Source organism: Neopsephotus bourkii, unplaced genomic scaffold (assembly GCF_033783945.1).
Source record: "Neopsephotus bourkii isolate Nb327-2 ecotype Australia unplaced genomic scaffold, CSIRO-AGI_Nbou_v1 NB_845, whole genome shotgun sequence".
NCBI classification, from domain to species: domain Eukaryota; kingdom Metazoa; phylum Chordata; class Aves; order Psittaciformes; family Psittacidae; genus Neopsephotus; species Neopsephotus bourkii.
Genome location: NW_026901341.1, coordinates 91,839 through 107,124, shown reverse-complemented (window position 1 = coordinate 107,124; position 15,286 = coordinate 91,839). Strand labels below are relative to the sequence as shown.

Here is a 15,286-nt window from a genome sequence, read left to right as displayed (position 1 = left end):
AAAACTGCATCAGGAGAAAAATTAACCTAGGAATAACCTCATTAGGCATCCAGCGAAGCAGCAATGTAGAGCAATGTTAAATTCATCTGGGACTGCAGATGGTAGCTCTATAAATCAGGTTTTGCTTCAATTTAGCACTTCAACAGAAAGTTCAACCCTTTAAAAAACTGCTACTGAATTATAAGGTATGATGAAACAGATCCCACTTGTGCTGCACCTGACCAGGAGCACAGATGATATATTTCTCTGCAATCTTTATAGATCGTAACTGCTTAAATCATTAAATTCAGAATAAATTTATAATACGAACAACACAGAAGGACTCTGGGCTAGGCACCAGGTTGGCACATTGAGTATTCCTTAGGCCTGTACAAGTTACCATGCTTCTCTGCTCCAACACCCCCCTCCTGCTTCTGCTTTTGGGAAGGTTATCCAAGGATTTATTTTCAAGTAACAGTACTTAAGAGGTACAGATTAGAAGGCAAGAGTTGAAGGCAACACATTGAAGTGTTGGCATCAGCTTTGCCATCTGCAGAATGGGAATCTTTCTTACTCTTTTCTAAATACGAAAAGAAAGAGTTGTCAAGCAGGATCAGATCATAAGCATATCTAGTCTAGTATGTCCCCTCCCCTTGTGGTCTGTTATAGGTGACAATAGGGGAATGTGGTAATGGGGATATGTAGATGTGATCTGACACTTGAAATTAGGCAGCAATTAGTACAAGCCTTGAAACAGCACCCTATGTATTCAAGTGTCTCAGCAACATTTGTGTCAGCAAGAACTATTGACTAGCTTGTTCTTACTATACAAATCAGTGTATAATCCCTTTTCTTAATACTACTAAGCTTTTAGCCGCAATAACGTTCTGTAACACTGAGTTTTATAATCTAATTACTTGCTGTGTAAAAAGCGCTTGATGTTGATGCTACTATTCCTTTCCTTTTCCTTGTTTTCCTTTTCCAACACATGCAGCAACATTTAGATCCCCCCTACAATTATTTTCTCGATTTAACTTTGAAAAAAAATAAAAATACAAGTTTTGCATAATTCTTTGATATAGAAGTACACATACAAAATGGACCACTATGAAACTACCAAAGCCCCCATTCATATACCCTTAGCATGAAGGCTCGCTGTAAACACAGAAGCCCTGCTCAGCCTGACAGCAGTCCATCTGTCTGTGGAGATTTTATAGGAACATAAATGTGCATGTGTAAGCCAGCCAAGGGGCTCAGTTACTATGAAATCTATGACATATAATACCAAGAAGGAATGGAGTGGGCTGGGGAGTTGTTAAACTCATGAAATGATGGAAGAAATCAGATGCAGGAGGGCTCCGAGATAAAACCTCATGCTCTATAACCCACGCTGATGCTGAATCACTGGCCTAAGTTGTTTTGTTTAAAAAAATATTGTGGATGATGAAAGTGTGCTATATTTTATACTCACAGTCTGCTGCTAAAGGCTTATGAGTCACTATTTTTTGTGCTTTTATGCTGCAGCCTCATCAGCTGCACAGCAATGAGCTCAGCAAAGGAAAACAGAGGAACAGGCAAAAAAACCTGAGGTCCAAATTAAGACACACAGAGAACTGGTTTAAATCAAGTGCCAGATCTCCCACTTACATCATTTATGTTTTTGATAGGTGCCTGACCTGGGATGTTTTAAGAATACTCGATCTGGACTCAATCCATGCGGTGTCGTATAAGCCAGATATAACAGAGGGGAAGTAGGGAGACATTAAGAGCAGCATGTGAATGTGAAGGCTGAGACTAAATAAGTTCAGTTAAAACAAGGAAAAAAGTCCACAATTATCTCCACAATTCTGGAATTAATCCAGGCCACATCACTGCAGAGAGTAGGAACCTCCCATCAGAAGCTGGTAATGGCTTTCCAGGCACTAGTACTATGTCCTCCCTCATCACACAGCTATGGAGCATCCCCTGTAATGCTCCAGGCACTAGACCCACCACTAAGCTCCACTAATGCACAGAAAACTAAGACATCACTGCCCACAGCCTCCTGCTCAGCTCTTTTACTCCAAATTTGCACTGGCAGAATTGGGTAGGGATAAGTTACATCAGATTTTGGCAGCAAAGCAAGGAATACAGCTTCTAACTTCAACAGCACTGGCATCCTTTTTTACTCCTCCCTGCCACCAGCCACAGAGGATTCCCCAAGATGTGTTTCTCTGTTGCTAATTCACAGCAGCACCTAAAGAAGCTTTGAAGTCAGGGAATAAATTCAGAAGCAATGAGAGACCACGGCAATCAGGGCAGATGTATCTTGTTTTCTCTTGCTGCACTTCAAGGACAACTGTCAGTGCAGAGCCTTTTGGGTCCAATAAACTTTTTTCTAGCACGTAGTTGCACTGTATGTCTGAGAAAAGTTTTGAGTAATAGAGAGAGATGTGAAAGCCATCTGGTGAAATGGAGAAGTCAGGCTGTGCATAAATGACCACTGACGTAGAAGATACCCAATAGCAGCAGAACTCAATACAGAGAATTTAGGTCTCTGAGGGTCATAGAATCATAAAATGGTTTGCGTTGGAAGAAATCTTAAAGCTCATCCAGTTCCAATCCCCTGCTATGGGCAGGGACACCTTTCACTAGACCAGGTTGCTCCAAACCCCATCCAACCTGGCCTTGAACACTGCCAGGGATGGGGCAGCCACAGCTTCTCTGGGCTATCTGTGTCAGTGCCTCACCACCCTCACAGGGAAGAATTTCTTCCCAATGTCTAATCTGAATCTCCCCTCTGTCAGTTTAAAGCCATCCCCCTTGTCTTGTCACTACACACTCTTGTAAAAAGTCCCTCTCTAGATTTCTTGAAGGCACCCTTTAGGTATTGGAAGACTATTACAAGGCCGATACTGCTTTCCCAAATGTCCACACTAACCTGGGTGACCCACACAGCATCAAGCTGTCAAAGAAATACTCTGGCAGGCTGGAACAGGAGGGCCTCAGCACAGCTTTCCAAGCCAATTTGCCCTTTTCCATGGTTCCGTCCTAGCCAGACACCTTTTGTGATCTGAACTGAGGTTTTTAAGCCATCTTCAGAGATCTTTACACCCACACATAAATGATGCAGCTGACAAGCTGAGACACCAAGGCAGTCTGCAACGGCAAGGAATGGTAATGTTACTTTTACATAATAAGGTTATCACAGGCATTCCATGTTTGCCACTTGCTCGACACAGATATATATAAGTTTTGGGCCATTTTTGCAGTACCTGCACTACAAGACCATAATACAAAGCTGCAAAAAGCAGCTGTATTATACAAGAACAGAGCCAACATTTCAGGAGCCCCACAGAATAGAATCTAACATTGATGAAAAAATGACATGAATAAATGTCTAGGTAACAGTAATAGTCACAGCCCAATACAGCCTTCCCAGTTATTTCAGTTACTTCAGGAGTCACGGCATGCATTTTCATTTTTCTACAAGAAAAAATGCAGATTTTGTGAAGATGTTTCAACTGTACAGCAGTTCTTGCCCTCCAAAGTGACTAGAAACATTCATGTACACACCAGCATGTTTCACAGGTGCTATTACTGCATGATTGTAGCATTTTATTGTAAAATCCCAGCTTCTGGGCTGCATGACTGCTTTGTATCTTCTCCTCTCCAGCTGCTAAGGAAAACCAGAATTTCACTGAAACTGCTTCTCTTCCTTAAAAACACAACTAAAAATAGGACAAATACAGCTATGGAAGGCTATCTAGGAATTCAGCTTTAAAAAAAGAAGAAGTAACTTGTCTGAAGAAGAGCAAATGTACTGCAGTTTAAATGATGATGGTGATGGGTAAGGAGGGAACACTGCCCAGATCCCACTCACTTGTAAAATATTCTGTCACTGTCCCTGCTGTCTTCCTGAACCCTTCCAGCCCCACAATTGCATCAGTGATTGTTCCTCCAGCTCCTCAGCTTTGAAGTAACAACAAAACTAACTGAAATTTATTACGAAACAACCCGTTTTGCACAGGATCCATAGCCTCTCCCTCAACTTCATAGTTTAATTTCCTCTTTCCCTTTCCTGAACCCTTCACTTCCATTTAACCTGTATCGTTTCTATTGGCACCTCAGCATCCTTGCACAGAACCAGAGTATTGCTGAAGGGAATGTAGTCAGGCAACAAAGCAGACGAGGATCGCGCAAGAGCAAGCAGCCTGTGCATTCAATTCCAATCATGTAAAAGAAATGGCTCCTGCTGCTTGCTCAAAGCCAGTACCCGAGTGAGAAGCAGGTGGTAAAAACAGTCCCTGGGCAAGATTGAGCTGATGAGTCAAACTGAGGCATTTATCTCTTTTATGAAAATCTAATGGAACTTGAAGAATTTCTACTACAGCTTTGCACTGAAATAACTGTCACAGGAAAATAAAGAATTTCTAACACCTGTCTCCCTGCCTGTGACAAGCCAGAGGCTTATGTCATAGAATCAAAGATTCTCGCATCAGTCCAGACTCCGCTGTTCTGGAGCATGCAGTGAATCCTTTGCAGCGTACAAAGAAGCATGGAAGAACACACGAAACTGGAATCATAGGCATTAGTGCATTTTGGAGTCAGCTCCTGAAAGACTAGACAAGGAATAATGAAATATCATCTTAGGCCATGGCTTCCATGCTGCTGCCAGAGACATACCAGGTGCCACACAGACCTGTTTACATAGCTGCTCCCTGAAGATCTGGGAGTTCACCTATAGACAGTTTACAGACAAACTTGTTTCAGATGGGAGCTCTCTGACAGCAGGCATCATGAGCAGACCTTTGTTTTGTAGGGGACTATTAACTTCAGTAAATACTGCACTCCTTCCAACAGCATCAGTTGACTGCCAACATGTGGCATCCAGTTGCTCCAGGACAGATCCACCTTCATGGATGACTCCAAGGGGTGAGGAACAGAGCTAACTTTTTGAAGAAGCTGAGTAGGGCTACAAATGAAAGCTTCAAGCACAGAAAAAAATTTGCACTACATTATGTGATAGAAACCTACTTATCAAACAGGGAAGCCCATGGAAGCACTCATTAAGGAGGATCCCAAAGCAAGGATAAGCTTTGCTTTAGCTATGTTTGCACTGTATGTTGCATCTTTAGAGAGCCAGCAGCATCAAGCTGTGCAAAGACACTGTCATTCCCACCTGCTATTAGTCTGTACCTTGGTCAGTAAGAATTCTTGGTAGGTCTTCTTGTACTTCCTTAGAAGTCCTTATTTGTCCCTATAATGTTTAATGGTATTGTGGTGGTTACAAATTATGGCTGAAAGGCACAGGTTTTATACTCTAAACTCACCTGTCACTCCCCTGTAAAACACATACTTGAATGGTTTCTGCTCCTAATCTACAGTTTCCCACTTCAAAGAAGACCACAACTTCAGAGGATGGAAAATAAAGAACTTAACAGTCTTGCTCTCTGTCATTTATTTACAGGGTTTAATTCCTTCTTATTTAAATAGTTAACACTCATTAACTGGCCTGATAAAATAAAACAGCAGTGGCATAAGTATGTACCAAATTGTCTTGCAGTAACCTTAGGAACAATAGCCATAATATCATTACTGCACTCTGAATTAGATGAGGTCACAGCAATGACAAACACTGATAACTATGATGAAAGAAGTAAAAGCCCGGGTTGGAATGTCAGTTTAGATAAAGATAAGAAAGAAATGTCCCACAGGGACTCTTATTCCACAGCTGCAGGACAAGGCAAGATTAAAAGACCCCAGTTATGCTGGTGAGCAGACACAGCTTTTACCTATCTATTGCAGGTTCCACTGTCTGGCACTAATGCGGGCAGATAGCGTGACTGTTATTGCCAAATGAACTAGGCCTGTCTCACACCAGACAACTAGTAAAAGATTAATGAGATCTAAACTACACATCAGAAGGATTCATCAAAAGCAACACGTCCAGAAGGCTGAGGGAGGGGATTTTTCCCCTCTACTCCACTCTGGTGAGAGCCCACCTGCAGTCCTGCATCCAGCTCTGGGGGTAACAACACAAGAGGGACGTGAAGCTGTTGGAGCAAGTCCAGAGGAGGCCATGGAGATTCCGCGAGGGCTGGAGCAGCTCTACTATGGAGACAGGCTGAGAGAGCTGGGCTGTTCAGCCTGGAGAAGAGAAGGGTCTGGGAAGACCTTAGAGCAGCTGCCAGTGCCTAAAGGAGCTGACAAGAAACCTGGAGAGGGGCATTTTTACAAAGCATGTAGTGACGGGACAAGGGGGAATGGCTTTAAACTGACAGAGAGGAGATTTAGATTAGCTATAAAGAAGCTCTTCCGTGTGAGGATGGTGAGGTGCTGGCACAGGTTGCCCAGAGAAGCTGTGGCGACCCCATCCCTGGCAGTGCCCAAGGCCAGCTTGGATGGGTTGAGCAACCTGGTGTAGTGGAAGGTGTCCTTGCCCGTGGCAGGGGGCTGAAACTAAATAATCTCTAAGGTCCCTTCCAAACCAAACCATTCTGTGATTCTATGATATATTGTTTCTATATGGCATATGTGCACCTTTTAGAGCTTTATGATATTCTATAGCTAACTGCAAGACTGCTGTCATCAGTGTGAAATAAAGCACTCATAGCCGCTCCTCTCCAGTAGATGGAGCTTTAAGAAAAGCTACAAATGCATTTATTCTAATAATGAAATTGGCTATATGGCATCTCAAAAACAGTTACAGCTGTTGCACAGCCTCCTTTTTGAAATGAACACCAATAACAGTTTGTTACCATGACATTTATATAGATACACAGATTTCCCTCCTCGCTCAACATTCAGTAAATCCCTGCACTGGCTACTTAAGTAGTACCACATTTATTTTCCTGAACCTGACTCATAGGCCTCTCTGACCTTTTTAAATCACTAAAACACTGTCTTCACATTTCAATTTTGTCATTTCAAGTCTAAGCCAAAGCCCTGAACCTTATAACCATGAAGTACTGGAAAACCACCTCATAAAACACAAGCACAGCAGACATCAAAGGCAGATGCAAAGCAAACAACTTACTGAAAACCGTGTCAGCAGGGTTTTGGAAGCAAAGCCAATAAAAACCATGAAGTTTCCTGGAATAGAAGTCCAGCAGTAACAGTTGATTTAGGGATCATGTTGAAGACTCAGCCTATAGCACAGGGTAGGAGGACAGCATTTAGACTTTCAAGTCTTTAATTACAGGCTGAGAGAGTAACTACTGCCATACTGTTTAAAGGTCCATCTACTGAAAAATGTCTATACTTTTGGGGATAAAAAGGACTACATTACCCAGAATCCCCAGCAGATAGGTGGCTGCATGAGGACAATGGTGATGTTGGGGGGGGGGAAAACCACCACTGCAATTTAGCACAGAATAGGAGACAAGGCAGTGAAACTGCCTAAGTAAGGAATATTATAATGGAAAGAAAGAAGAGAACAAAGCATGTGAACAGAATGCAGTGAACAAAAAGACCAGTAAAAAGGCAAAATACAACTTTGATGTACCTGTAGGGATTGTAGACTTATATTAGTATGTAGTAAGAGACCTTTTAAGTATCTTTTCAAGACCACTGTACTAGCTCAGGCCTAGTTCAGTGCCCAGCAAGGAAACACTTCCCTTCCTCCAATACAGGTACTAACTAGGGAGAAAAACAGAGAAAAATTTAAAAAAATCTAGCAAAACAATGTGCAAAGAACTAAAAGCAAAACCAAACTGCTTTGAGCCATGACACTGGTGTTGCACTGTGCATGGTTCTTGTCCCACATCTCTAAAGGATCATTGACAAGCTAGAAGGGACACTCAGGAGGATAGCCTAAAGCTGTCTAAAGTCTTGGGATGGCTTTTCTTTGATGTGAGAATAAAACACACCAGCTTCTTTAGCCTGGAAAAATACAACAGGGAGAATGCGTAAGATGTCTGCAGGACCACAAACGGCTTGGATAAAGAAACAGCAGTGATCGTACACTGCTTCTTAGCCTGCAGGAACTCAGGAGATTTAGGGGATCAAAGGAAGAAAAACATGGGGAAAAAAAGCCACTGTTTCCTCACAGTCCCACTCACACATTGAGAGAGATAAGGATCCAAAAGCAGTTAAATTCCTGGAAGGATCATTCATCAGGAGCTAGTGGAACGTTGATATGTAAGTCATCTGTGGTTCTTAAACCAAAAATCCTGGAAGCTAAAGGCCAGCAGAGACAGGATCAGTTCTCTTTGTACTCTTAAATACCGTTACCTGCTGCTGTAGACAAGTTACCACTCAAGCAATCTCCACTTTGGGCATTCTCATACTACCTTGTCCTGCATTCAGAACCACTTAGAAACATTTATAAATTTAGAACACTGAGAACAATTTCGAAACCACTTTATTGTTAACAATTTGGGGGGAGCATCCCAAACTGGAAATCAACCCATTCTGTTTCTGCCTCTGCATAGAGAGGATGGCAAGGGTTTTGTTAGCCTATACGCTCAATTAAAAATGATGAAGGAAAGGAAATGACAGTGATGGTCCCTCAAGTCACCTTCAAACACATAAATTCCAAGTCCTGTATTGTACCAGCACTTTTTAGGAATTTGGGGGTAACATGCAGAACATGTACTATGCTCCTTTCCATGCTGCAAGGTATTGATAATTAGATTGGTGGATACAGACAAAAATATGCTTCATGAGAACAAACCTCCCCTTTCGGGGGGGGGGGGCGGGGAAGAAATAAAAATGAGTTGGGTAGGAAGAGAAAACTCACTCTGAACAGAAAATACAACTTCAAACAAGCCAATACAAAACCTCAGGCTATAGCACAGAGCTGGGCTGCACAGCTGATCCACAGCACCTCTGAGAGGCAAACTCCCAAGCTCTCCTTTACACACAAGAATATCAGAATCTGATCAGACAACTTCAATGCAAGTGCAACTCCTTGTCTTTGTTACTCAGGTATTTCATCTGGGCTTGATTTCTATTTATTAATGGTTTAATACAGACTGTTCATTTCCACAGATAACAGAGCTACTCTGAAGCATTAAAGTCTAAAAGGCAAGTCATGTCTCAGTTTTCCCCCTTACTGATGTGAGTAGAGTGCGCTAATTCTCCTTAAAATAGGATTAGTTTTCTTCCTTGGGCTGTGAAGAATAAAGCACTGTCTTTTTCTCTTCCAGGGTTTATTTTTGGTTGGATGCTTTACGTAACACATTTGTGAAAAATTAACTTACAAAATATGCCAGGCCTTCAGTGCTGCAGTGGTGCCGAGCGCTTTATTTTTTGTGTCATGAGGTTTCCCTGCGTTCCTTTTATGTAAGGTAGAATGAATTCCACTTTGTATCTTCATTCAATATTCAACACAAGTGGGCCACGCAGAGATGCTTGGAAAACTAATGCTGCCAAACTCAACAAAGCCATGGAGTTACCCAAACCAGGGGCCTGACAAGGACTTCAGTAGAGCTGAATAAATTCAAGTCCACTGAGCACCAGCCCCACTGGATCACAACTTCTATACAAAATTATTAGGGTTTGAAAAATCTCACTTTCTGTTTTGCTCTTGAGAAGACTAGAATATTAAGAAAAACTTAGTATTTTCACAAAATCCTTGATTACAGAATTGTTTGAGTTGCAAGGGACCTTAAAGTTCATCCATTTCCAACCCTCTGCCACAGGCAGGGACATCTTCCACTAGACCAGGTCACTCCAAACCCCATCCAACCTGGCCTTGAACACTGCCAGGGATGGGACAGCCACAGCTTCTCTGGGCAAGCTGTGCCAGCCCCTCAGCACCCTCACAGGGAAGAGCTTCTTATCTAATCTGAATCTCCCCTCTGTCATTTTAAAGCCCCCTTGTCCTGCCACTACACACCCTTGTAAAAAGTCCCTCTCCAGCTTTATTGTAGGCCCCTGTTAGGCACTGGGAGGCAGCTATAAGGTCTGCTGGAAGCCTCTTCTTCTCCAGACTGATCATGAGAGTGCAACTGGTTAAAAATAACTTATAAAAAACCCCAACACATTTCCTTGAAAATAGGTGCTTCTTTGCTTTTGAGAAGCTAAACAAATCACCCTCCTTGACAAATAACTGGTTGTTTGTAAGAGTAGCAGGGATAAATGCGTTGCTAAAACCAGAACTTTTACAAAGGCTTAAGAAAAAAAGAAAAGACAGTTGCACCCAAAAAAGGCATAATATAACCAAGCTTTAAAGGCTCTTATTCCCATAACAAAATCAGATCCCAGCATGGCTGTAATTGTAACAGACAGAAGGAGGAAAGCTATTTCCAGACAGAAACAAACACTTCACCAACAGAAAACCTTAGCCACCTTATGCCAAGATCCATGTAGTAAGCAATGAGCAGCCAACACTCCTTAGAAATACTCCCACATTAGTCCTGGTGATTATTTAGCATCGTTTCTCAACAGCAGCAAACTGACACAGGACTGAGCTTGATACAGTGACATACATCCCCTCCACCAGCTGAAAAAACCCAACCCAAAATCACCAGCCCTCTAAATTCCTATCATCACAGGCCGGAGTCATCAGAAACGGGTCACATTGTTCACTAGAGGGCAGCAGGAAACAAAGCAAAACCTGTAATCATAGAATCCACTAGTTCCAAAAATAGGGCTTATGATCTTCAACAAGGCCATGGCAGTTATGCACAGGTCATCTTAAAAAAGTAATTAATTCTGATGGTGCTCGGGACCACAGTTCTAGTTGAAGTGAGTTTGCAAATGGGAGAGCATATTAACCACACGCAGTCAAAGGAGACCTTCCGTGACAGCACAAAACAACTTTGTACAGCACTCTCCCCTTCCCCTCCACATTGAGCCAAAAAGTAAAATGATCTCAGGGCGATCTATATCTTTTTGGTGAAGGGAGACTGTCAGAAGTTTCTGTACCTGACCACAGCAGCCTGGAGTGCACGTACAAGTCCTTTCTAGTTCAGCTTTGGCTCAGCATTTAAAAATGCCACACGTTTTGGATTTACAAAGTTACACACACCTCTTAACTGAGACCAGGTAAAGGTCTTTAGCTTTCAGGTTGTCTTCAGCACAGCCAGACAAAAAACAACAATACTGTAAATTCTGCAACTTTTGGTAGCAGACAGCCAACCTATAATTTCTATACCAAGTAATGAATGAATACACTGAGTTCTGGGCTGAACTGAATCCCCAAGAACCCATCAAGAGCCAGCTCTGAAAGGTTGCTGCTGACATGACAAGTACAGCCTGCTCCTTTCATTTTCGGCTTCTATGTCAGCACTTCTGCACAACTCCCATGGAGAAAAAGCACAAACCGTGCCAGACTTCTTTAGTAAACACAACCCACTTCTGCAGAAGTGATTAAGCAACTCCCGACAGGCAAGTGGACATGGTAACAGAAGAGAGCATTTAAGGACAAGCCAGAACACATGCACTACCATTAACGTGACTCCTCAGCTGCTAATAAAAGACATAGCAACCCACTGCAAAACAAGGCATGTAGGTTCACGGGGTTATGTGTATCATTTGTTTTTTTCGGGAGTCCCACCTACCTACAGAGCCAACAGCTGTGTGAACATGCTGGCAATCTGCTTCATTTAACATATATGCTTGATTGACTGAAAACTCAGAAAGTGACTGGAACAATCAAAAAATTATGATGGCTTTTACTTTTAAACTGGGGTCATTTGTAATCAGATGTCCTCTTGATTTGAGTGGCAGTTTCAGCAGCAGTGCTGCTGACCCAGACTCTCTGACTTGCCTGGAGCCAGCGAGTCTCCAGTGAAATGGTTCTGCTCCATTTCCCCCAAGCTCTCATGACACGATCCAGACAGTTTCTGAAAGAAGCTTACAAAAAAACCTGATCAAAAAGAACCTACAGCCTGGCTCCCCACACAGGAAAAGCACTTAATACTCTTAACACCACTTTTTCCAGAAACCACCATTCTGGAAAGGCTGTTGCCCCTGTGAAAGACAGGACACACTGTAAGCTGTTGTATCTTGGCATATACCTGTGTTGCTGCCACAAAGAGCAGCTGTCCCCGTCTCAGCTACATTCACGTGGCTTCCCAGCAAGCTGGGCCAATTGCCTGAGCTGACTTCTCATGTGGCCGGCCACCTGCGTACCAGCACCAAGGATGGAGCTGGAATAAGAAGGGACAGCCTGGGACTCTCACTGCATTAGAGAGGTAAGGGCAGTCCATAAAAAATAACCAAAGGTATGCCTGAGCTCAAACCTGAAGCAAATTGCAGGAACATTAGTGCTTTTGGAGAAGCAACTAAAGGTTGAACACCCCTAATACTCCCAAACTGGCTTTTAGTTGTTTGTTTTTTTTAAAGCTAGCCAGCTTTTAGCTACACATATGCCTGTCCAATCACACAGTGAACTCTGTCTTCCTTCACCACATCTCTCCAATGCCATCCTTCCTTTCCTACTGCCATCCTTCCCTCATTTCCTCTATTCCTGTGACACACTATTTCCCGTGTACCTTCCTCTTCCACCAGGCCCCAGGAACATCCATTCTCCTAGAGGACACAACTTTTTTTCATTACAAATAAAAAGCAATCAGGGAAGAAGCTACAGGAGAAACAAGAATACCCATGCCACACAATTGCTAGCCCCAGGAAAAGGCCAAAGGCAGATGAGGCTGAGCTCTGACCATGCTTCAGACAGGCAGCCTCCCATGCATGGCACCATAGCTGAGCTCTCAGACACTGCGTGCAAACTTGGTAGAACCACTCCAGGCTATGCTGGCAAAACCCAGCTCTGTCAGATCATGGGGCATGGGCAGAGCCCAGGACCTTGCCTACACCAATCTGTAGAGCACATCTGTAGTCTGCTCTCTAACCCTTTTTAGGCTGCAATATTTCCAGGCAAATACCATGTTTCCACTGTCCCTGGTGTGCTCTGGCTCAGTACCCTAAAAGCAAAAGAAACTTTGCCAGTGATCCATTTCATTGGAAACAACCTTTCAAATATCACTCCAAATAACTTCAGCCTTCCGCCCACAAATACCTGAGCGCTGCCAAGTTTTGCTGGCAACTTTTCTTAATCCAGAGGCGGCAGTGAGGTGCTGCTGCAGCACTGTGCAGGAAACACAGATTATAAACGATTTTTTTTATTATTATTTTCCAGTTTGGGGTCAAATAAACAACAACAAAAAAAGGAAGCATGCTGAAAGGTTCAATGATCCAGTGCAATTTTCTCAGTCTATCACCATTTAAATGCTCATATTCACTATGACAACAAGCTAGAAGTACAAATGTTTGTTGCAAGAGCAATACCCTCACTCCTGCAGAAATCATAAAACCACACATACATAACTTACATAAAACCCATACTGCTACTAGTAGTAGTTCCACAGGTCTACTGTTTTCTTGCCTAGGGATGACTTTCAGAAGGCCCTGTTTTCATGGCCAATGGTTACTATCTTCTGCTATTACAAGTGATGGATGAAGCCTCTCTATACTGATAAGACCTATTACTAGTGACTCAGGCACTAGGAATACCTCTCATATTCATTTTTGTCTCCTGAGGCTCAGAGGGCATGATATTTTACTCAGTGTCAGTCCAGTTCTTGTGGCAGATGTCAGAAAACACAGCCTGTCCTTATGGTCTACTTCTCTGCTAAGGAAGTTGTCACATTCCCAGAGACTTAACGGCCTTTTGAAAATGCTTGTGACTCACTAAGGAAGATTCTCACTTTCAAGTTTGATGAGAAGACTCATCACCCATCCTGCCCAAGCCCCAGGATGTAATCTTCTGGTCATACCGTGAGGTGCAAGATACAGCCACTCCCACTCTCCTAAGCTGTCTTGTGTCACAGCAGCAGTTTACAATGTCTTATGAGAAAACAAATAAGCAAAGGAGCTTCCTTTCCCAAGATACATTTGACAGAACTTGCTTGTCCAAGAACATCTGGCACATTTGTTTTAAAAATCATCCTCCTGCCTCTTCTGTCACACTGACCCAACACAATGGCTTAGAAAGCTGAAGCTGCATCAAAAAAGAGTTTAAGTGAGTATGTATATTGGTTTAACACTGTTAAAAGGAGAAAGGAACCCAGATGTTCGGAGCATCAATCAGGTCCAATGTGATACTTGGTTATTGTGCTCCCAGGAGCACAGCATAAGGAACCATTTTACAGAGTGCATCCCACAGTTATTGCCAAGTGGTTTCAGTTGCAAGGGGTTTCTAAAACAAGTGATGAAGGAGGTGATCCACAGGCCTTATCTGCCCTTCTCAGCACCTAGAATCCCCACGGACACCAGGGGCTGCTGGAGTCAGCAAGGAGGCAGGGCCTGTCAGCATACATATTCCACATATGCACCATGAACTTGCCCAAGGCTGTCATTTTGGTTTAGAGCTGCCTATCTTTACTTTGCACATGTCATTGCTGCTATGCCCTCAGACCAGTCTCAGGACTGCTTAGTGGCCATGCAGCTCCGCTGCAGCATCCCATTCAGGAAAGCAATTGAGTCCACTTGCCGTGAACCATGCCAAACGGTGTCTGAGCAACTAAGCCACTCTACACACACTGCAGGAGCTGCTGCACAGCTCCCATAATTCCTTCATACCTGCGACACAAGGCTTGTGAAATCTGAGTAAACAAATGCCTTCCAGCCTGTCTCACTGTTAGAGGAACCTCCACATCCTTCTGACACAACAGCAGAAAAGGCTTGCTCCGGACATTCCACACCATGGTGGTCACCACTTATGCACAACAAATAAAGCAAAACCTCAAACGAGATATACAATTCCACTAATGCAGTATGGATCATGGAATGTGATATGTATCATGGTTTAAAATAGAGGTTACAGTACAAGATTTGCATAATTAGTAACATAACACATGTGACTTCCTGGGCTGCATAGGAAAAGCTAAGTAAGCACTAGTAGCTACTGTTTGCAGATTTCATTGCAGTTCTGGATGCCCCACAACCAGAGGTGAAGCACAGGCAACTGGTCAACATCAACAGGGCCAGATCAGTTGGTAGATGCCACTGCTTACCTGTTTAGCATGCAGGGTAATGGAATTGCCACTGAAAAACCTCACCCGCTGAATTCAAATTAACTTCTTGGAACTAGGCCAAAGTAAACCACCCCAGTGCCAGAGGAAGGAGTGGAGCCAACTTCTACCTTTACACTACTTAAGACTCCAAAAACGCCCCAGAAATGTCATCAATAATATTTCACCTGCTTGGGTGACTTGACAAACCACCTCCACAAGTTACTTGCTGATAGATTTTTTTTCCCTTTACAATACTAAATATAATCACTATAACCTTCATCCCAGCCAGTTTGAATACAAGGTAAGAAGTATCACTAGGCCAGTGCATTTTGATTTCACACTTTTTGGCAGTATTTTCT

General features: G+C 43.0%; 1 protein-coding gene across 2 annotated transcripts in view; it reads right to left on the bottom strand.

Annotated features, from left to right (window-relative positions):
- The window catches only part of SHLD1 (shieldin complex subunit 1), a 75,781-nt gene that overhangs the window by 24,529 nt on the left and 35,966 nt on the right, over positions 1 to 15,286 (bottom strand). The gene's annotated exons all lie outside the window — the stretch shown is intronic.